The sequence below is a fragment of the Tinamus guttatus genome, unplaced genomic scaffold, assembly GCF_059628265.1.
Source record: "Tinamus guttatus ecotype Peru unplaced genomic scaffold, ASM5962826v1 Tinamus_guttatus_pri_ptg000030l, whole genome shotgun sequence".
Taxonomy (NCBI): Eukaryota; Metazoa; Chordata; class Aves; order Tinamiformes; family Tinamidae; genus Tinamus; species Tinamus guttatus.
The window spans coordinates 712,628-737,308 of NW_028288564.1; the positions used below are offsets into that span (position 1 = coordinate 712,628).

The 24,681-nt window shown below is 38.6% G+C and overlaps 1 pseudogene; it reads left to right on the forward strand.

Annotated features, from left to right (window-relative positions):
* LOC104569018 (uncharacterized) overlaps positions 1 to 24,681 on the forward strand; it is a 173,289-nt pseudogene that overhangs the window by 87,729 nt on the left and 60,879 nt on the right.

Consider the following 24,681-nt stretch of genomic DNA (forward strand, 5'->3'; position numbering starts at 1 on the left):
CGTTTCCAAGACACAAGCTTTTAGACTGAAAAGTAGAAGCTGCATTCTACCACAAATCATATTGTCTCGGCTATCGTGTATGTATTTAGGCATACCAAAATATCCAGAGTGGGATGTACACAGGATGCTCCATTTTGAAACATTTAAAATCAATAAACATTTTGGTTTCAGGAGGAGATATGCATTTGAATTTAGTAACGGTGTTGAAGTCTTTTACAATGTTCGCCCAAGAGCCCTAAAGATGCAGACATGAAACCAATGAACTATTAACTTAGGTGTGTGACACCAGAGAAGTAGAAGACACTTAATGAATCCCTGTTCTTTGAAAAAGGCTTCAGAAGTGATGCAGGGAACTACAGAGCAGTGAGTCTGACTTCTATATCAGGTAAATAAAAGAAACTCTAATAAAGGTGAGAATTAGTAGATACCTAGATAAATATGATATATTCCAGGGAAGAATCAGCCTGGCTTTTCTGAAAGGAAGACTCTCTTGCAGATCTGTGAAAGTTCTTTGAGGAGCTGTAAAGGTTATGGATAATGGTGACCCAATGACTCTGTACTTTGATTTTGAAAAAGGATTCTACAAGGTCCCTTAGAAGAGGTTTCTAAAGAAATTAAGCTGTCATGGGTAAGGAGGAAGGCCTTCTCATGGATTAATAGTTCATTAAAAGAGAGGAAAAAGTAGGTAGGAATAAACTGCCAGTTTTCAAATCAAAAGCTATTACTAGCAGGGTTCTCCAGGTGCCTTTGGCATGAGTATTGTCCAGGGTGTTAATAAACTTCCTCAAATGGAGAGCAAGCAGTCAGGTGACAAAGGGCACAAGTGATACGGAATTACTTGAAACACACAAAATTAATGCTGATGATTTCAGAAGTTTTTCACAATGCCTAGAGAAAATTCAGTAGGAATTTTCAAAAAAAAAAAAAAACAGTATCAATTCAGGCAAAAGAAATTTAGTATCAATGGTCATGAAGTAGTGTACATATGATATGAAATAATGGTCTAAACTATCTACTACAACTTAGCAAAGACATGGTGGAATTGAGTTTGGTTCTCTGCAAACATGAGGTCAGCTGTGGGTGATACAACAGTCCATGTGAAAGTGAATAGGAACACTATTTTTTCATAATAGGAGAAAAAGGTGGCATCCACTGAAATTAAACTCAAGAAAACCTTTTTTTTTCTCCCCCAAAGACAGAAATTCTGTAGTTCATTGAAAGAAAATGCTGGAAGGCCAGAAAAGTAAATGGTTCAAAAGCAATAGATAGTAGAGAAATTCAAGGATGGTAAATCCATCCATGTCTGTTAGTCACATCGTGACCAAGGAATCCCTATACTGCTCATTAGCTTAGCTCTTGGAAGGATCACTCTACACTTAAATTTTTCTCCAGTTATACAAATTGGGACACTTTACAAAAAGTGATAAAATAAAGCTTTAGATCAAGCAAGTATGGCTACTTTTATATTGCTAAAAAATGAAATATTTTTCAATTTCCAAATGAAATATTTTCAGTATTTCCATTCCTTGAGATGTTTTAAAATGAGATTTTTTTATCTAGATTTCAGGAAGTGACAGTGCTGAAATGTGATGTTTATTTGCGAAATTTGGTGAATTTTCTCACAGCTGATATAAACTACTTGCTTGCTCAACTTTCTGCATATTTGAACAAAGCTAATGCTTTAAAAAAGGAGGCAATGTCTTTGACAAACACAATCTCAAAACTTTTTAAGAATTATCATGCATTTCATTTATCTGACTAAATATTCTTGTTTGACTATGGGATTACTGTTTCTCTCATTAATTATATTAAAACTACAGCAGGTGATGTTTTCTTTCCACTTATTTTGAAATTAATACCTATGTACTGTAATAAATAATCACGGAATTGCAGATCACGGAATGGTAAAGGTTGGAAGGGACCTCTAGAGATCATCTAGTCCAAACCCCTGCTCCAGCAGGGTCACCTAGAGCACGTGGCACAGGACTGCGTCCAAGTGGGTTTTGAAGATCTCCAGAGAAGGAGACTCCACAACCTCTCTGGGCAGCCTGTTCCAGGGCTCTGTCACCCTCACAGGAAAGAAGTTCTTCCTCATATGGAAGTGGAACTTCTATGTTTCAACTTACTCCCGTTACCCCTCGCCCTATCACCAGCCACCACAGAGAAGAGCCTGTCCCCATCCTCCCTACAATCACCCCTCAGGTAGTCAAACATGTTAATCAAATCTCCTAAAATAAAATAAAAAATAATAATAAAATAAATAAATAAAATAATAAAGTAAAATACAATACAAAGATGTACAGAGAAAAGAGATTTATTGTTGATGTTAAAACTCTAAAAAACAGGAAGGAATAACTGAACAAATGTCAGCCACATCTGTTCTTCCTCTGTGAAGGAAACCACTACAGAAAGATAAAGTGTTGGTCACTTACATTATCAAGGTAGTGGTATCTAATACCTCTGCTTTTAATAAAACACTCTTGGTGGACAAAAGATTAAACAATGAAGATGGCTTTTCTGATTAGTCAATGCTACTGAGGTACTCAAGTATATCTGAAGTATACCTGAAGCATCTATCACGTACGCGCTCATGCTTTTGCTTGCCTGTGCAGCTAGCTCTCTTCATCCTTGCCTTAATTGTGTCCATCATAAAAGACTATACAGTATGAGCTTTCTCTTTCTTTTTAATGCATATCAGGATCACATTTTGAAATATCTGCCATTTCTCGCTCTTCCTTTCATGTAGTAACCAAAATAACTGAGAAAGAATTTTGACAGGAAAGAACCAGCTAAAAGTGAAAACACATCGGGACAGCACAAAAAGGGAGTATAAACCAGAAAGACTGAAAAAGTGTTTGCATGTGTTTTCTTTTGTCCTTAACTGCTGAACTTTACCCATCAGTAAAATAAATGAATAAGTTTTCTCCATCTCCAGTGACTGCATTCCTATCTTACGATAAGATTAAATTCTAGCATCATAAATCAACACTTAGAATTAGCATTAAGAGTCCGACAACTAACCCTAGAAAATGTCAATTGATTAGATTCTAATCTGAGGTCCTGATAATTGTCATTTGTCCTACATATATGTATTTTATATTTAAATATGTTTGTTTAAACAGCATGATGGCCATAATTTAGAATCACCTAGAGAATTCAGAGGTAAGGTGGGAGAAGAACTAGGACACAAGTGAGTCACAGTTTTAACCATACCAGCTTTAAAAGACAAGCCCTTAAGTTATTTAAGCTTAGCAGTGCATATTGTTTAGCTGACATAAATAAAAAATCTGAATAAAAACCCCAAACTGTTTGAAACAGTCAATTCAAGCACATAAGTGGAGTTTGTTGAAGATGGAGGTTTGTTTTTTAAGTGCTCAAAAATACTCCCACTGATTTAAATAGCTAAGATTCCCATCCGCTTTTCCTAAACTCCAAAATTCTTTTCTTTCTGAGTCACTTGGGTTTCGGCATCATTTCTTGACGCACTGTTGAGCATCCTTCTACCAGTTTATGCACAGTTTTGCTTTGTTTATACAGCAAAATGCTTGCAAGTTTTTCAGTGATAGGGGCAAGAGAGCTGTTTTGGGTTGCTCTGCTTTGGGACATAAGGCTACAACAATGGCACAGCTTTGATGTTCATTCTCCCCATTAATCCCCAGATCAATACTAGCAAGGCTGTTCCTAATGAACATCAAGGCTTTGCGGGATGTTGCTTTATGGACTGTGCTACGGTCTATTTTTTGTGATGAGGGTAATTCCAACTCATTTTGTACTTTTCTTGCCGCTGCACATTTTATTTCCAACTATGATGCTATGATTTTATGTGAATTGCAATAGAAAAAAAAAGACATCAGAGAGAAAGTTGCAAAATGAGTCAGTGCTATGCTTGGCTCTGTTTCTTTTCTCCAAGAATTAAACACAGAAGTTTAAGGGAAAAAAAATGTCACCTATCTGTTCTTGCTTCTCCGTTCTTTTAATTTACCCATCTCTGCCATCACCCACAAATCAATAGACTTACCTGGCATTCAGATCTCTCTGAACGGGCTAATGACTCAGTATTTCTTGCATTTGTAGATAGAAGAAACCAAGATAATCTCTGTACTGCTGTGATCAGCTGTGACAAAGCTGCCTGTTGTCTTTTTATAGAACTATATAACCCCCTGGCTCTGAAAGATCAGATTTATTGTTGCCTGTTTAGTGGCATGTGAATTTATGGAAATTCAACTCCATAGCTCAGTATAAGCACAGCAGCATTTTCTGATACTCAGAGTTACAGAAAAGAACTAGCTTGGTGTAAGACAGAATAGTCATACAACCTTAATGCAATCTGGTAAAGGAAAAAACTGCTGTACCTGCATCTAAGGAAGCAAGCAATGATGGCCTGGGATGCCTTTGTTGAACTCAGAAGATGAAATTTGGAAAAGAAGAAGATTGTGTAAACCTGAATTATGACAAACTCCCGATACTAATCTTCATTTATAATAGCTCTTTCCAGTTAAAGTAGTGAATTACTACTGACTTTTCTCTCCAGCACAATGAATTTATTTACACTAATTAATAAAATGCCAGGTAGAAAGGAGTTTTTGGATGCAATGTAGTAGGCTTTTGATAACTTCATTCTATGAGACAGTATTAAGTAAACTAGCTAGTGAAAGGTAAGTTTTCTGGTGAATTAAAAAAATGATTAAGCAAAGGAATTAATAGTTTGATGATTTGACCTTCTTGTGCAAAGATCATTAACAACACACATAGAAAGAGTTTTGCAAACACTAATAGTCAAAAAAAGCATCTCTAAAAAACAGTCAAAATAAATTTCTAGTAACATTATATCTGTGAATTAATTCTTTAAAATGTGAGCATGTCTTTACTGCATCCAGTCAAAAGCCATTTGACCTGATATCTCTGATATCCTTGACAGAGATTAGTATCAGAACAGCAAAGACGGAGGCTTCCTCAGAAAAGCCCTACAGCCTCCAGCAGTTGAGAAGAGGTAGGATTTATCTGTTTGATAGTCTGTTATGAATTCATCTTCCATGCATTTTGTTTCCATGCTTTTTAAACCCATGTAAAACTTCTAGAATCCACAGCATCCTGCAGCAAGGAGTCTCACAGGTTAATCATATGCAGCCAAATGAACCGTCTTTCTTTGATTGTTTTGAACCTACCATCTGCTTATTTCATTTAATGTTTCCTAGCTCTCATATTTGAAAATACAGTAAAGGATCATTCCCTACGTACTCTCTCTGTGTCACTCGTGATTTTATCGCCTGCTATTGTATTCCCCTCATCACGCAATTCTTTTCTAGGCTGACGAATGCGAGGCTAATTAATCATTCCTCATTAGAAGCTGTTACATACACCTTTGATCATTCTTACTATCTTTCTATGAACCTTTTATAGCTTTACTAAGACTTTGTTGAGGTGAAGGGACCAAAAATGCATGCAACATTCAAGATGCATGAGCACCATAGACATAGCTGCATAATGATGTCTTCTGTCTTATTTACTTGCTGCTCTCTTAATACATCCTAACATTCAATTTCTCTCTTCTGGCCACACCTCGGTGCTGAGCTGACATTTTCACTATTCCAACTCCAGAATCTCTTTGCTGGGGAGTATTAGCCAGTTCAGAACCCAGCATTGAGTGTACAAAGTTCTGCTTGGTTTATCCCAAGTGTATCACTCCTAGTTCATCTGTGATATTATCATCTGGTCACTTGGTTTCAAAAGGTCCCTTTGTAGTTTCTCACCACTGACCATAGCTTTTACAACCCTAATTGCTGCTGTATATTATATAAAACCAATATATGTGCTATTTCTCACCTGTCCCCTGCATCTTTTTTTAAATGCTCTTTTTTTCCAAAGAAGAAAATAGTATATAAAAATACATTTGCAGGAAACTAAAGTGAAAACTATCTGAATGCAAGTTGGCTTCGTGAAAGTATGAGAAAAAATAGAGCTCACACACATTGGAAAAGATTAAATCACCAAATAAAGAAAAATCATAAACTTCAGATTATGAAAGAAGTGCTGTTTAAAGCAATGTGCACTTTTAGCCAGTTAAATCTCTTGGTGTCATCCTTAAGCCATAGGCTAAAATGTGATCTAAAGGATGAGGAGGAGACTTGATCATTTAGTCACATTCCTTCTTGCTTGACATGGTCATTTGCAGAGCTACGACCTTTTTCGTAAAAGCCTAAACCATTGTGTTCATTATTTGCCTTTTCAACATATGCAGCATTTTGAATCAAATTTAAGTTTTCTTATGGGCCCTGGTATTTTATCCCAAGGATAAAAGTGTGTCAAGCCTGAGGTAATCTCTTTAAAAAAACAAAAAGCCTGAGGGACTGAAACATTGCCTTCCATTTTGCTTGGGTTTTGGCTTTAGTACTTGCAAGTAAAATGAAACACTTGATTTAAAATTCAAGGCCAGATCGTAAGTGTTGCTGGGCCCCTGCACGTCCCAGTGGCTCCAGCGAGATCAGTGCATTTCAGGACTCGTCCCCTATATTGGGTTTGATACATTGTTTCTGTTTCCGTATAGCTGCGCTATGGAGTAATCCGCTGAGAATTTACTGCCCTTTTGGAGAATACTCCTGGTTTCATGTACGTATTTGTCATTTTTTCCCTTGGCCTTGTCAAACTGAGCATGTTATTTTGTTGTTTGATAAGACATATATCACTTTATGAATTAACCATTTATACATGAGTCAGAATATAGAGTGAAAAGTATGGCTTTTTCTTTCAGCAATACTGTAAAAGATTTCATATATTTTGGCCATTTCAGCCCCCTCTCAAGCACCCAGTAGAGGAATTAGCCCTGAAATAATTCACTGCATTGGCATTAAAACTGTCATCATACTTCAGGGCTAGCACTGTCTTGAAATAACTTCTTATCAGTCTGCCAGTCCACAGTTTTTGGAAGACTGGTGATTTAAGAAGAGGGTTGTCTCTTTGTTTATTTAATTGTTTAACTAAAGCAAGATTAAGCTCTGCAAAAATGGTGAATCTGCCCAACATGCTTCCTATTACCCTGGATCTCCCGTTTACATCTGCCCAGCACAAAGGAGACATTACAGACAACCATACCTGGGAGAATCAGCATGCTGGCTTACACGAAAGGCTTTAAAGGGACTGATTTAAGTCAGAGATGCGGCAGGTGAAACAGGCACAACACATCAAAATCTCCTCATTAGTTTCCCTTTTTTTTTTTTTTCTTTGGGTTATGTGCTACCTGCAGATGAATGCTGTAGTGGAGTATTTTGTAGGAAGGATAAGTTACTAGATTGACCACTAGTTATTGGCGTCACTGGCATTTTCCAACACATTCAGCTGCACAATCCCATTCACCAGTCCTAGAGTAAGGACTGTAATAGACCATTAATATGTCTGTAGAATTTCAATTTCCTCTTAAAGTATTTCCTAGTTAAAACATTTTGAAGAATTCAAGATTCTCCTTGAGAATATGAATATAAGCACCCTGATACAAGATGTATCCTTGCCAGAATTCTTCCTGTTCTGTGAAACCATAGCAGCACAAATCAGCCTTTTTTTTTAACATACATATGTAGGATTCCTCAAGTATTGCAGACCTACTGTTTTCTTTCCTTCCCATCATTGCAAGTTTCAGTACAAAGATGTTTGGGTGGTATAACCACTGAAAAGGAACTTACTGCCAATTTATGTGCCCCAGATATTGCCTCCTACAAGAATGACTTCTTGTGGCTCTTTATAATTAGCAACAGCTCAGAGTGGCCTTGAAGCTACTTTAAATGATCATGAAGCTCGAGACACACCCCAGGATCCTGAAGTTTAGAGGCATACTGACCTTGCTATCATTTTCCTTAGAACTTGCTCCATAACACTTCCTTTTCTGCAGAAATAGCCCAGGGATTCCAGTTTAGTTTTGCATCCTGATAGTAGACAGACTTGACTGACTTTTTTTCTCTCATCATCAGTAGAGACGGGGAGTGATTTTGATTAATGACTTCATTGTCCCCAGCCAGCAAGAGACTTGCCTTTTTAGGTTTGCATCAGAATGGATGCTGAACACTGTAACTCTCTAACTGGCAATAGTGTTCACCTGCTGAGAAGTGAGAAAATTAGTCAGGAAAAAGAAGTTGCAAAATAATACTGATTTACTAAAATGTCAGTGGCTGATAAAGGTTTCCTAAGCTTTGCTAGACTTTTTCTTAAGTCTATACATAAAAAGAAATAAAAAAATAATAATTAGAAGAATCAAAATTACCTTAGGAATTAAGTAAAACCTCATTTATCCTTTTTTATTATTATTAAGAGGAAAAAATAAGGCAGAATCAAGTACCAGCAACATTAACTCTGAGGTATTTTCATGCCAGCTCCTACTCTCTGTATTGTTAGATTAAGTGAGGGGGCTAGACCTGTCACAGGAATTTGGAGAGATCTGATTTGTTGAAACCCTTGTGAGACTGTAACACGTCTCATGAGTATAATTTATTGTCATGGCTTATGCTTGAGCACTATCTCTTAAACTAATGAGGTATTTTAAATCCTCCATTGCTTCTCTGCTACCTGTAAATATTAGTTAGCTCACATGAACTCAGACTCAAAATTTCGTAATGTAACCATGGGCGCCAATTCGAGTCACTTTTGCATAGATAAAAATTACAGCCTTTTTTCTTTATTTGCCTAAGTTCTAGAAGAAAACCCTATCTGAAAGGCACAGAGTTAGTCAAGTGCTGCTTTGAAGAAGCCACAAGTCAGTGAAAACACTTTTCTAGTTCTCTTGCCTTGCTTTAGTACTGAAAAGTCACAAGATATTGGTTTCCAGCAAGGAGAAAGGGTATTTCACTTTTTTTTTCTTATTTTGCAAAAGTTGAGTCAGTTTTTCTCACCTTTTAATGAAGAATTGTTTCAGTTTGCTCAGACTTTAAGTGAAATCCACCAAGATTGGAAAGATTCAATACAGAATGGAAACATGAGTTCACAGGAATTATCGTACTGAAAACAACAAAATCAAGGTATTTCCACTGATTGTTTTTACTATTTAGCTTTAAAGAAGCTGCACATGGAATATTGAATATTTTATTGAATACTGAATATTGTGTACCATGAGCAAATATGAGATCATCTTTCTCTAGATAAATTTTCTGATGCTTATTTGCTAAAAGGGCATGTGTTTACATCCTGATGCTTCAGGAGCCTGGTTCCTCTCCATTCTCCTTTTCTTCATTTTTAGTATGTAGATATTAAATTCTGATTTTTTCAGTATTACTTTATATCCCTGTAATACCTGATAATCATAGCCATATACTAGAGGTACCCTGTGCTGGGAAAAAAAGAATTTTATATCAGCTTAGTATTTTTAAGTTTCTTTGAATGTCTCCATCTTCTGTGTGTTATGATCAAGGAGGCTGAATAGAAGTTTCCTGTCCAATGCATTCCATTCATTACTTTGTGTACTTTTCAGATGGCCCTTCTTCTACATGTCTGAAATTATCTGCATAAGCTTTGTTTACATTCTTTTCTATTGTCTTTTTTTTGTCATTTAAAGTCACTATTCCTAACTTTGAATATAGTATTAATTTGAAGCTGTATCACTTATTCATGTAAATATATAATAATATTTTCCATACATCTGATCCTCGTGGGTCCTAAAATGTTGTTTGCCTTTTTTATCATTTTGTTGTACCTTGAGCATAAAAAGTGATGAATGTTTCTGGAACAATCTAAGTGACCAAAATCGCACTTTTGTAAAAGTAATGTTTGTGTGTACTTACACACAGGCAGTTTTCCCACTCCATAATAACAAATAGTGGCTAGAGTATTAACAATTAGCATAAGAGAGATTACAGATTTATAAATGGAGATGGAGGAAATGTCTGTTTCGCATTTAACATGAACAAACAAACAAAAAATTAACTTTTGGGAAGAGTAGCTGAAATGTTTCCAAAGTTTCTGAAACTAAAGGGTCTGTAAAATTGGCTGGGAAGTGAGGCAAAACTAGGGCTTTATTTTTATTTTTTAATATTCCTGCTGCAATTTGTTTGAAAATCTACCATTATACTTAGATACTTGCTTTTCTCATTTTGGATTTAGCAACAGCGAAGAAAATTATTTATTCTTAAAGGTTGGTAAGCAGACTTGATTGAAACTTTAAACATTCCATATTCACTCTAAAATCTGAGCAAAAATACAAGGGAGTATACATCACTGATCCAATTCATATTTCCACATGTGGAAAAATATTGTTATGTAGAAATACTTAAACTAAAACACGTTTTAACTGAAGTGTAATAAGTGTTACTGTGTGTTCCATATCAATCCCAAATTATTTAGATGTTCATGAACAGAGAAACTGCTAAAACTGCTAAAACTCTTATTTGAGGGAGTCTCTTCCAAATTATGCTTCTGTATCTTAGATCTAACCTGCAACACCTTTACTGTCTCGAGGAAACTGCTTCTATATTGCTGGAGATTAAAGAAAATGCATTTCATAACGGACTTAGGCAGTTAGGGGATACTGGGGTAATACAACATCTCTGCCATTTATAAAAACCATGTTATCCATCAGTGGTTCATATAACCGTAGGAAGTCACTCTTCATTCATCTTGGTGCTTTCTCTTTGTGAACCATTTCTGAAATACCAGGGAGTAGAAGTGCTACAGTCATGTCGTACATTTGCAGAATGAGTAACATTACGTGGTTACTTACATAACAGCTGGGGTCCATGACACATGTTGGGATGTAACTTTTGCTTTGTTCTTTGCTAAAGAAGTAGCTGGGAAGGGGGGGAAAGAGTGTTTATGCATTTCACCCGAGCTCAGTATGTTTTTTTTTATTATGCAACTATTAGTCGTAACTATAAAGGACACGAGTTCTCACATCTTTCTCACATTTTTAGGCAATGAATGAATGTGGCTGAAGAAAATTCTCCACTGTATACACTGTGTACTTAATTTCTCTTCTTCAGTGTGGGTAAGGTAATATTTTGCATTTTATTTTTAGAATCATTGTATTAAATGTTGTTCTTACCACTTTTGGAGGATTGGAAACTACTCCAGGCCGTTTTTGCAAGTAGCACCTCAAGTACTATATATTTTACCTTGGGACAAAAGGAATAAAAATGAGGCCATACATCACGGGAGATGGAAGATTTAATTGTCAGGAATTGTTGGAGATGAACTAGCATTACCTTCATACTGGTCATAAATGATAGAACCTCAGGGAATCTGCTTAGAGGAACTATACATAACGTGATGGATATTAGAGTGTGAGGGAGCAGAGACAGTATTTTGAATGACACCCAAAAGGTTGCCGTGTTTTTACATACAGGGACTGACCACAGAAATTGCCTGAGAGAATGTTTAAACCAGTCTTTATTCTAGACCAGGGTTTCAGAGATGATAATTAAACTCCCTTGAGAGTTAAGGACATGACGGGGGATTGGGTAAAGTAATAATATGCATGTCCATACATAATACACCATTACTTGTGTTTAGCTTGTTGTGTTGTTACAGTATGTGAAAGTCACTAAGAAGACACAAAAAAACATTTTGCTATCAATGCTGAAGTTAAAGTTAATGCTGAAAGCAGAGTTGGAATGTTATAATCATTTAGCCACAGGGTTTATCCAATTTCTGCTTCTAGGTGCTGATTGTTGATTTCCAATTTGTGGAACAAGTACCAAGGTCAGTGTTGCATTCACCCATGTACTGCTCACTGCAGTCAACATTTTGACATTGTGTAATATGTATAAAACAGCTGCTACACATACAAATATCTAAAGGCGTCTTGACATTGACTCACCATACAAATAAATTCACAAATGAAAGTCCTTAGTAGACGTAAGCTGTGCCTGTCATGATGCCAGCTGAAATGTTGTTTCTGCTCACCTGGGTAGTTTATATTTTGAATTGCATCAGTCGTCCAGACCCAGTGATCAGAGGTGACTGGAACAATTCCAGCAGAGCCTTGCTGTCCTTCTTATCTGCAAGGTCACCTGCCCAGTTCCTTTGCAGCCCACATGGTAGGAAATGTTGGCTGTTCCAGGTCCATGATATGGGGCAGCTCTTCAGTCAGATTGCTTCAGGACTTCATGGCTTTTCAAATAATGCTGTTAGGGAGATCTCCAGGAGGACAGGCTTGGGGTAAGAGCTGGCTTGCAAAGAATCTCCTTGTTGGTTTGTTTTCTTGCAATTGCTCCTAATAAGAACAAAGCCACATTGCAGAATGCTGTTATCCTCCACAAATTCAATTTTCCTTTCAATGCTCTGCTCTCCTGATGAGAGGGTACATTCATAAAGGGCTTTCTAATAACAGGAATGTAGAAACCACATTGTCACAAGAATGTCTTTGGAGGCTTAGAAACTGCTTTCTGAACTTGTTTCAGATTGTCAGCTAATAGGGTAGCCTTCTTTCATAACTCTTGCATAGTAGGGTGCAGCTGGCTGAAAATCCACCTCAAACGATACTTACTTTTGTCTTTCCTTATTTATCATCATTATCATTACTTTTTACTTTGGTTAGCAGATGTTTCTTTAGTGCACTGACATCCTTTATAATTTGCATATTTATTAATTTAACTGGCAGAGAAGTCAACGTACTGTACAGTGTGCTCTCCGTATTTAATATTTATATGTATGTGGCATATGCAAAAGGGAAAGTTCCTCTGATATTCCCAAACACATTGAACATACAAATTTAACAGGTTAAAATTCATTTATTTTGGCTTCTCTTTTGTGCCATGCAAAAATATCTGATTGTTTAGAGCACAGCTCATATCCAGGGAGGAATCATTTTGAGTCTCATGTATAAACTCATAGCATTCAGGCTCTGGCTATGATGAACGAATCAGTAATTAATTGGGCATTCATTCTAGTGACCTGTCAGCATTCAAATGCTTTAATTAGATGGAGAAATGGAGGCAAGTAATGAGGGCCAAATCTGTATCCTTTTGAATTCAGTGGCAAAACATCCACTTGCTGCAATAAGATTTAGTCCTAAATGTATGACAGCGCACTATAGAAGATGTCGTCTCCACCAACTGTGGTTCAAGTGTATAATACTGATAATGTCACTGGTATTGTAGCTTTCATTAAAGAAACAATGATGCTCTTAGGAAGCTCTTTGTCTGCTCATGCATACAAAACAGGCAATTTTCATAAAGTATTAATTGCAAATTATCTACTATAAACGAGGGTCCCAAAAAGAAAAATATATTTTATACTGTATCTGCTGTTTATTTCATTAGTATTATTCTTCATTGTTTTGTTTATGTGGTACAGGTAATAGAAAATAGCATATCCTGTGTCAAATAATCACACTTTATACATGTGTATGTCAGCTTAGAATTTTTATTATAATCTCAAGTTTTTATTATCACTGAAACATATATGTATACAATGTATGGTATGTGTAAATGTATGTCTGCCTATGTTTTTCTATGTATTCTTGACAATTTTAATTTACACACATAGATGACCTATACTTGAAATTATCACATTATATTAAACTGTTGCAAAATATTTTAAGTCTATCCTTTGCCTTTTAAAGGTGCTTTTTGTAGCTCCGGAGTTCATCTTGCATTAACTTTGTACTCGAGGCACAGGTTTAACCTCTTCATTATGAAAACCTTAGGGCAGTTTTGAAAGTTGGATTTTCATTGGGACATTCGTTCAAATTAAATTTGCTCATTATTCTTTCAAAAGTGCTTTTAGTTTCACTCCCTGTTTTTTAAACAAACCCTCTAATTTAGGAATTATTTAGTGGCCTCTATGGCAAGATACGATGCTATATAGAAGTGTCCAAGCTAGATTTAAATGAGACACACTTCTGCCATCACAAATTGGAAGCATCTTCACCCACTTCTGTTCCTGACCCCTAGAAAATACCTTCTGATTTTGCAGCCAATTCATGACCAACTTATATAATTTTCTTCTTGTGTATATATCAGATTTTTTTTTCTTAAATAGCTTTTTACCTTTGTGATATTAAACATGCACTTTATTTATATAACAAAAACATATTCTCCATCAGCCTTTTCTTCATGAGGCTAAACCTCTGTAAGTCTCCTGTCAATAGTATGGTTCCATTCCTCTGAGCATCCAGGTGTGTTCATCTCTGCTGAACACGAGTGAATCACTACTGCATGCAGGCTTTTTTAGATGAAGTCTCAACTGCATAGTAGCATTAGTGCTTTTCTATCACTTCTGAACATACTCCAGGTGATATCCTTTGGGATTGCATCTGTACTTTTCACATCTAAATAAATTTGAATTCACCATCTTGTTGTGATCAGCTGAGATCTTGGGCGTTTCCCTCTTCTGTCTTGTTAAAATGATGAATTGCCAGCATCTAACAGTGATTCTTGTTATTAGTCCTGAAGTGCATGATTTTGCACTTAATACCACCATACATAATCTCAACTTTTCCCCTCAATTTTTCCTATGGTATATTCTGATCCCTCTAGAAATTAATGTTTCCAGGCCTTTATTGTTGACTGTTTTCATATTTCTCCAAGTGACTGACATAAGCCCCACCATATGCCTTACATGGTTGCTTAGAACCATTCATTAAAGTAGACCTTCTAATTCATCTCTATTTTTACAGAAGGAATGTCACAGCCATCTTAAAGACAGGACTAAACAAATTTCATAGCAGCTTTTAGACTTTTCTTGAAAACTTTTTCAAGAATACTATTTGAATTATATCAACACTAAACCATACCAGGGAACTCTTGGAAGAAGGACATTACAAAATCTTTTATTCATTTGCTTCCTTTCTTATTATGGGATCATGACTACAACTGTTCCTCACATAATTCCCTGGGCCTCCACAAGTGATTCTGTTTGGTTGGTTTTTTTGTTTGCTTGTTTGTTTTGGTTTGGTTTTGGTTGTTTGTTTGTTTGTTTGTTTTTTTCCAGTCTTTCCCATTTGCCTCAAATAAGTTCTGCTCTTCAGTGAGAATTACCCTGACTGCCACATTCAGTTTGATTGATTATGTCTTTCTAATTTCAAAGTCACCATTTCTCTTTTCTCTATTTGAGAGTACAGATGTTTCTGGGAAGACATTCACCTTGTTTTGTGGCTGAGATTCCATTCCTGCTGTACACAGTGGTCACCCATCCAGAATTACTCAGTCAAAGAGTTGGAGGCTTCAGACCTGTCATGGGCTTAATAAATTCCATTTACTTTTTTTTTCAAGTTCAGGTGCCATGTGGTAGTCATAGCTCGGCACCTCTTTACATTAAGCAACCATACTTAATCACACCTGTTAGTCTACAAAACAAATGTTTGCATGTCTCAGCTGGGCTTTCACTCCATCTTGGTTCAGAGCTGTTTTTGTAAGAAGTCTATTTGCTCTCTGAAAATACTCAGGCAAGTTTGGCTTCTAGTAATGTCTACCTGAAGGAAAATTGAGTAAGACCTCATTCCTATTTAAGGCACCAGATACATATTTAAAACTGGTTTATAAATTAAGCTCATACTCAATAGCTTGAGAAAAATAGAACATGCTTGAGTCTGCATGCAGTCTGAGAAGTGGGGCTGACCCAAGTACTCTGTTTTAAGAGTATGGTGGCTTACAGATGAAGGGAATATTATGTGCTTAGTTGGATCATCCTGTATAACTTTCAGTGACTTGCTGCCTAGTTCACCCTGGAGAATGACCACCAAAGTGGGCAATATGTGGATGAATGTTGCAATCACTGCAGTTAAAATCTGAAGAAATCTGCTTTAACATTGCCTCGGTGACTGTGCTTAGCAATTGAAGAGATTTCCCGATCAGATGAACCATGGGTCAGACTATCAGGAACTGAGGCGCACAGGTCATTTTCTCTTCCATTCTTTCCGGTGCTGGCAGCAATACAGAAAGAAACAGAAGGATGCAGTCCATGAACACACCGATCCGTGGTTGGCGTCATTACCACATCTTTGATTTCTTCGGCAACAGGAAGCCTTGCATGGCACCAGGCATGATGGCATCTAATGGGATCCATCTTTCTCAAAGGGGGAAGAGGGTCCTGGGTCACGGCTCACCGAGAAGGCTTTAAACTAGATTCAAAGAGGGAAGGTTTATCATCGGGAAAGCAGGTGATAAGGTAGGGGGTGGCCTGTCATGCCACTCACAGTAGCCTAACTCCAGAGCCTGTGAAGGGTGGACAAAGTCTGGAGAGGCTAAACGGCAAAATACAAGAACTTCTGAAGACTCACATAGTCAAGCTGCAGCCCCAGCTAGAAAGAGAGGCACATTGGGAGCCCAATTCAGATGCCTCTGTGTAAACACACGCAGCATGGGGAATAAACAAGGGGCATTGGAGATGCATGTGCGATTGCAGGGCCATGATCTCATTGCAATTGTTGAGACATGGAGGAGGGAGAGGTCTCATGACTGGAACGTGGCCATGGATGGCTTTAGGCTTTTCAGGAAGGACAGACCAGGAAGGCAAGGTGGCGGAGTTGCTCTTTACGTGAGAGAGCAACTGGAATGTATGGAGATCAGTGTAGGGAAGGACGAAGCACGGGTTGAGAGCCTGTGGGTGAGGATTAAATGGCAAGCCAAGAGGAGCGACCCTGTCGCGGGAATTTACAGGCCTCCTGACCAGGAAGAGGAAGTGGATGAGGCCTTCCACAGGCAACTGTAAGAAGCCACGTGATCCCAGGCCCTGGTCTTTATGGAGGACTTCAACCACTCTGATGTCTGCTGGGATAATCACACAGCTAGGAACAGACAGTCCAGGAGGTTCCTGTAGAACACTGCAGATAACTTCTTGGTGCAGGTGGTTGATGAGCCTATGAGGAGAGGGGCACTGCCAGACCTGATACTAACAAATCCCCGGAAAGGTGATGGAGCAGCTCATCCCAGAGACTATCTCTAGGCATGTCAAGGAAAAGAAGGTGATCAAGAGTAGTCAACATGGATTCATGGATTCAGTCATGTTTGACGAACCTGATAGCCTTCTACGGTGCGATGACTGGCTGGATGGACGATGGGAGAGCCGTGAATGTTGTCTACAAGGCTTTCAACACTGTCTCCCATAACATAGGAAAGCTCCAGACGTGTGGATTGGACAAGTGGCCAGCGAAGTGGATTGAGAACTGTCTGGATGGCAGAGCTCAGAGGGTGGTGATAAATGGGGCCGAGTCTAGTTGGACTAGTTGGGGCCAGTGGTGCCCCCCAGGAATCAGTACTGGGCCCAGTGCTGTTCAACTTGTTCATCAATGACTTGGATGAGGAGACAGGAGTGCACCCTGAGGAGGTTTGTGGACAATACCAAACTGGGTGGAGTGGCCAACACTCCAGAGGGCTGTGCTGCATTTCAGGGGGACCTAGACAGGTTGGAGAGTTGGGCAGAGAGGAACCTCATGAGGTTCAACAAGGACAAGTGCAGGGTCCTGCACCTGGGGAGGAATAAACCCAGGCACCAGGCACCAGTACAGATCAGGGGTTGACCTGCTGGAAAGCAGCTCCACGGAGAGAGATTTGGGAGCCCTGGTTAACAAGTTACCAATGAGGCAGCAATGTGCCCTTGTGGCCAAGAAGGCAAATGGCATCCTTTCCTGCATCAGGAGGAGCGTTGCCAGCAGGTCGAGGGAGGGGATCCTGCCCCTCTACTCGGCTCTGGTGAGGCCACACCTGGAGTATTGCGGGCAGTTCTGGGTTCCCCAGTACAAGATGGATGTGGAGCTTCTAGAGAGGGTCCAGTGTAGAGTGACAACATGATTAAGGGACTGAAGCATCTATCGTATGAGGAAAGACTAAGAGAGCTGGGCCTGTTTAGCTTAGAAAAGAGAAGAATGAGAGGAGATCTGATCAATATGTACAAATACCTGAGGGGAGAATGTAGGGAGGATGCGGCTAAACTCTTCTCAGTGGTGGCCAGTGATAGGACAAGGGCTAATGGGTACAAATTAAAACATAGGAGGTTCCATCTCCATATGAGGAAGATCCCTCTTTACTGTGAGGGTGACAGAGCCCTGGAACAGGTTGCCTAGAGAGTTGTGGAGTCTCCTCTGGAGATCTTCAAAACCCGCCTGGATGTGACTCTGTGCCACGTGCTCTAGGTGTCTCTTCTTGAGCAAGGCAGGTTGGACTAGATGATTTCTAGAGGTCCCTTCCAACCTTTACTATTCTGTGATTCTGTAATGGTTTCCTTTTGGACATTTGATAAATGTAAAATTACTCCTAGTTGCCAACATCTTCACTATGTCAGAGTTTCAGTGCATCTGATAAACAAATATGATTTCAAATTGCACAGATTATGTGTTTATGCACAATTCCTAGTCTGTTCTACTTCATTCTCAATTCCAATAGTTACAGCCAGGGAGTTGGAGGGACTCATTTAAGAAGCTCAAATGGCGCTGGATACAATAAAGTATGTGACCACCCTCAGAAATGCAAATGGCGCGATAAGTTACAGCATAACCATGGAAACATTTATATATTTTACTGTCCTTTTAGTGCCTCTTATCTTGACATCCAAGTATTGTGATGGCTTCCAGACATGACCAAAAGAGGATTTTTCTTTGTGGGAAGCCTGCTTTTTAATCAAAACACATACTTTTTGGTATATCACAATCACAACTGTGTTCTTCTAACCTCTGGCAGTGTTTGCCAGAGATTCTTCACCCTGCTGGCAGGTGTTTATCCAGCTGGGAAAGCATGAAGGGGTGTTTTGCTGACTCAGTAATTGAGCTGCCTTGTTATTCCATCCAGATATAAGAGAAATAAGAGAAATCATGACAGTGAGAGCAGTAGGGTTTGAATAGGCATGTCCTGAGGGAGCAAGGCTAGGGAAAACCAAACCATGGGAGAAGTTTCAGGTTGGGGCTTCACAGGGAATTCTTTCTGAATGACATTTGTGTTAATAAGCGAGGTTTATTAATGAAGAAATCCATTTGCCTACACCCAAACATGCATGAATATTAGTCAATATTCTTTTTAATAGCTGCTTTCTCTTGCATGAATGTCTATCAGCCACCCGTAATTCTCAGACAACATGTCTGCAGCCAGCTTTTGTGAACATGTTAATTAGGAAGTCTGTACCAGCTGAGTTTCTAAGAAGAACAGCAAATAGTACTGCTTATGCATCCCACCCCCACTGTAGACACCCAAACAACATGGTTTATTCAACAGAAATCATACAGAGGAGAAAGATCAGGTATATTCTGAAGCTGAGAGATGTAATACGAAACAATAAATCCTGCCTACATTGAGAGCTGAAGTACCAAAGCGGCATTCAGTGACAAAGATTGGTCTAGGATCTTGCATTTTATGGTTGCCTTGGGTAGCAAAAATGGTTCATTTCATAACACTGGAAAGAACTTGCTGGATTCCAACATATACAGGTATGCTGAAGTATAAGCAGACAGCTGATATGTTCTGTATCCTCCAGCAGGCAGCAGGGTAACCTGCCACAGAGCATAGGACCATGAATTCACTTTCTTTACCCCCAGAGTAATCATTTGGTTTTACAGACATTTGGAATTATCTGCCTTAGCACAATTACCTTGCTAAAAGATTTTGTGGATATTAATAACACAACTAAAATCTGCCAGAGATTGGGCTGTTTCAGGCACCATGGGATTGATACTGAGGAAATAAAAGCATGTGAAAATGTGGATAGTCAAAGACTGTCTTGTGGAAATATTGGTAGTATCAGTGTATGGTATATAAAATTCATGGTGGTGTAGCTGGAATTAATGAATTGTGATCACTGTACATTTGCTTTGGGAAGGAGAGAACATTCTGCAGCCTGGACAAAGAAATGCCTAAGCATTGCTTTACACAGGGCAATTGTTCTGTGAACTTAGAGTTTCTGAATTATTTCAGCCCTGCATAGAAGTTTCTATTCAGGCTTTGCAGAGACCAAGGTAGGAAGTTTCCTGATAGTACCAGACAGCGTTGGGCGAGGATGTCTTTTTTTGCTAACAGACTTTGATACAATTAAGAAAGAAAAAAAAAACATATTTCAGCATGCAAGTGATATAATGGTAATGGTAAGGTATTAAGGAGCAGCAAAGGCACCTCCAACATTCAAGCAGTAATATATCATCAATGAAGGTATGCAGTTTGTGAGGAAATGGTTGTGTTACCCAAAATAAAAGCCCAAATCTAATCTGAAACTACGGAACAGAGCTGGAGAATAATATCTGTGGCGGTCCAGTTGCAGATAGAAATTGCCTGTTATGGTGTTATAGTCTTCCCTGCAACAATGTAGGTTTTTGACAAGGCCTTACTTTGCCAAAGGTTATCAAAATTAGCAGAAGCACCACTAAAATCAAGTCATGTACATTTGAAAATGAGACTGGAGCTCTTCTAATCTGCCATTGTAAAGCAAATAAATGGAGGACATTTGTTGTCTCTGAGATTTAAGCTTTTCCTTCTCGACTACTGCTGACACAGTCTTTGCAGCATTCTTCTTCCCTCTCCCAGTATCATTTTCACCTTTCTTCCCCATGCACGCAGAGTCTGTCACTGTAGCTGCAAACAGTTTCCAGGAGCTGAGGAGGTGTCCAACAGACACCATTCTCACATCAGGGCCATGTCTCTGAAATCTGCACCTGCTTTCTTGCAGACTTGTAAAAGCAACTATTCTCCTGAAAAATGTGGGCGTCAGAATTAAAACTGCTTGAACATAATGGCATTTCTGCAGGTCTGCATTTCTAATGTTTGCCGTTTCAGCCCCAAGTGATTTTTCCATTTTAACTGTTCCTAAAATTCAGTCAAATGAACATTCCCTATTAAAAGGTTTTGAAAAATCGAAATTGCACATACTTTTTAATCATAAGTGATTATCTCAGAGGATCCTGTGTTATCTTGGAAAATGTCCAAATTTAAACAAACTTTAAAAAAATCACTTTAGATATTCAGCGTTCTCTACTAAAGTTTCAAATACTCCTTACACTTGTCACTGGGGCTTACATAAAAGGAAAAGTCAAAACTTCCTGTCTAAAATGTGAGGTCCCCTCTCCCCCATACTGAAAAGACCCACTGAAAGGCTCAACTGTTTTGTATTAGTTTTTCAGTTAAACGTTGAAGAATATTTGGGGGAAAAAAAAAGAAAAGACAAAAAAGAACATGTTTAGAAAGTTTCATCCTCAGTAATAATGGACCAAACATTTATTTATTGTCCTTAGTTAGACAGTGTCCTAGATTCAGTTATAAATCAGCAAGTCCATCAATGTCCTTGTCATGGGAAATGGGAAGAAAGCATGTTAAGAAACTGTTTTTTCTTTATACAGTATAACATCTATCTTTATGTAGACTCTTGAAATACGGTAAAATGAAAAGAGTATGTCCCTCTTACACCTACATGCATTCAGTCTCTTCACATCAACCTACCAACAAGAAAAGGTTTTTATGGGTACAGCTGGTCACACTCAGCACAATACTAGATTTTGAGGGAGACAATGGGTGAAAATTTCCACTGGTTTCACAAATTGTTGTTTCTCTATTAGAGCTTTCTGAGATATATTTTTTTTTCAAAAAAAAATGCATTTTATTAACAGTATGAAGATTTCAAGGGAGAATGGCACATATTCGTGTAAAGGGGTCTGCAACAATTTATGAGTTTTTGACTTATGCAGTTTTTTTTCCCTAAAAGTTAAGGCATTGTCCACAGATATTTGTATTAATTGTTTGAGAGTTTATCTTGGAGATCATGGGCTCATTTTGTTTGTTTATTGCAGATGGGTTAGAATTGTTTTAGGGCTTTCTGTTTTGATTTGTTTTGCTTTTCTCCCAACTATGCAAGCAGAGTTTTTGTTGTGGACAGTGATCCTTTTCCTTCATGCAAATGACAATATTTTTCCCCACGGTCATTTTTAGAGAAAAAAAAAAAATCTCTACAGTCTGATTTATTATTTTCACAATGACTTACCTGGGCTCTTTTCGAATCATACCCGGAAAGGAGGACACCCTTGCTCTGAAAAATGGTCATAGTGCTGACTGCATCCTCATTAATACAGCAATTCCTTAACACAATGACAGATAAAAGAACTTTCATTTTATTGGACTAAATGCTGGTTTTACATAAAATAGACTATAATTCAGAGTCTGTAATGTCTACCGAAAGGTTACACTCGTTACCATCCAAATAGACTGAGCTAATAAAAATTATATTTGTTACAATCCAAATAGATTAACTGGCCTTAAGGGCTTAGCTATGTATCACACTTTGCAATTTTCTTATAATTAAATTAACATAAAACAGACTTGACAAATAAATGACTGTATCAGAAACAGTTAAGCTCTATTTAACCAAAATAACTGTTCTATTTACATATACAGCAACCTGTGTGTATTTTGGAAGCTTTAAGAAGCCTATCCAGATAGATAGCAAATCCTTGGGTGCCCACAGTCTGCGCACAGCCTTGGACGCAGTCTTTCAGTGAACCACAGACACCCTAAATCACAGGTTTTGTGGCTGAACCTCAGCGCTCCCCATTGGTCCCCTCTCAGCTATCTATCTCCTCTGAAGCCTTGCAGCACCTAAGCAGTGGTTCTGAAAAGCTTTGTATGCAGTTCAGCTTTATTTGTAGTGAGTAACCCTTTTGCCTGTAATAATTTCAGTGAGATTGCTTATGTTTTATGAAGTTAAACACATCTGCAAGTCTTTGCAGGACAGTGGTTTTAGTCTCTTCACCACATTTTCCCCAGCCATACATGTGTCTGCTAGCCACATATCTCAACTGGAATAAAGTCTGTGGTAATGTCTCTTGGATGACAGCAGCCTAACTCTTTAATATTTTTAGCAGTTCATTAATGGAGGCTACATGGTTTATTCAGCAGCCCTGACCTTCCTAAAAACACCCTGCCTCTCTATAAACTATGTCTCTACCTATTAGATTTCTGGGCTTCTTTTCCATCTCTCTTCTATTCCGCTGTAAATCTTGAAACCATAATATTCAGAAACTTCATTTTCACCGTGCCTCCTGCTTGCTTTAAAAGAGCAAGGCACAAATAGCGTTTCCACTTGGAGTCTCCTCTGTGGTCCCTCTTTTGGATGGAAGACCACAGATATAACCTTAGTGGCTGGCAAGGACACAAATAGGAGACAGCCAGTCAAGACAGTGATTTTGCTTTGTATTTCACTTGGGAGTGTTTGTGTGTGGCGGGAGGAGGTTTCCCCTTGGGAAGGGCACTTTCACAGAAGTTGTGTTTTGCTTTCTGCCATGAATATTAAAAACACAGGATAACCTGGCAACAAAGAAGACGTTTACAGAGGACATACCTGGTGTCTGCAACACAGAACAAATAAGGAGACAGACGGTCATGTTTTTGGAGAGATTTTACGTCTTGCTTCCACGCAACAAGTAAAATAATGGAAGTGATGTGTAACCTGGTTTTCACACAAGCTCTGAAACTCTAGCTGCTGTGCTGTAATGTGTGTGTGGTTTGGCAAATGGTACAGAGAATAGTTTCCACTTTCCATAAAGCCATGCAAAATCCACTTAAGTTTCTTAGAGCTTTGTGCTATAATTAACCGTTCTGAGAGTGCTATTGTCTGAGGACGGTGCCTTTAAGCCTCTTCTCCTCCCTGTAGGACCTCACTCCGAGTAGAGAAGTGAAAATGGAGTTGAGATCGGCAAGCTGGATACTTAAATGCTTCTTTTGCCATGGCTTTTCTGGTGCTTATTTTTATGAACAAAGAGCTGCCTGTTGCAGAAGTGATCGGTAGTGCACCTCAGGTTTTCTCCCTAAATTATGATTGTGCAGCATAGATGTACACTAAAAAATATCAATGTGTTATCAGAAAAAAAATCTTTAAAAAGAAAGAAAAAAGAATTGGATACTATTTTAAAATATGTCTATAGAATCAGACATGCAGCTATTATGGTAAGGATCTGAGTGGCATTGCCTGGGAACAAGGCCTAAGTGGTAGAATACCTGGTGGCATCGGCACGGCCTTTCCTCGAGGTGGTCAGGTAATTCAGAAACCTGTGTGCAGATGGGTAGAAGGGGAATAAGCTGTTGATTATTGTTTTACTTTACACTTCCTTGGGAGAAATAACTAACTTTTGAAATTCAGCTCTTCAGAGTGTAGACTTCCTGACTTGCCCTTGGACAGACCTGTATGTCTTTCCACACAGCCTTTTCAGGGGCCAATAGCAAGAAACAGGGCTGTGGCTTTTGAACATCACTGTAAAGGAAATCACCTGGCACTAACAAACCCCATGGTGCTGCTGGTTGTTTAATTTATCCTGGGTGGGAAGCAGTCCAGAACAGAGGTGTGATTCAGAGCAGTGGGAGAGAGGGCTGATAGCACATCTCCTGAAGCTGAGATTCAAGGTGCATCATTCGTTCTTTTTTCCTTCCTTAGATCTAAGCTGACATGTCCTTGGAGGGCTTATCTTCAGAAGGCATTTAGACGGCTCAGGGAACAGGCAACTTAGGACAGTGCCAGGGCTACTGTAGTGTGGACCTCTCAAAAGATGTTTTATAACACTTAATTCTTGCTTGCCAATATGAGATTTACAAGGCCAGAAAAAAAAAGTGGGGGGGGGAGGAGGAGGGAAGTAATGGTGGAGGAGAATGTGAAACAATATATCTTTTGTTCTTCTGCAGGCTGAAAGACATTGCAAACTGTTAACTCTTTAGGACTTCTCACATACTGTCTCCTTTACATGCTATGCAATATCAGCCTCCAACTGTCTCTGCTTCTCCGCCTTCACCTTGAGTGAAGCCTAACAATTCCTGA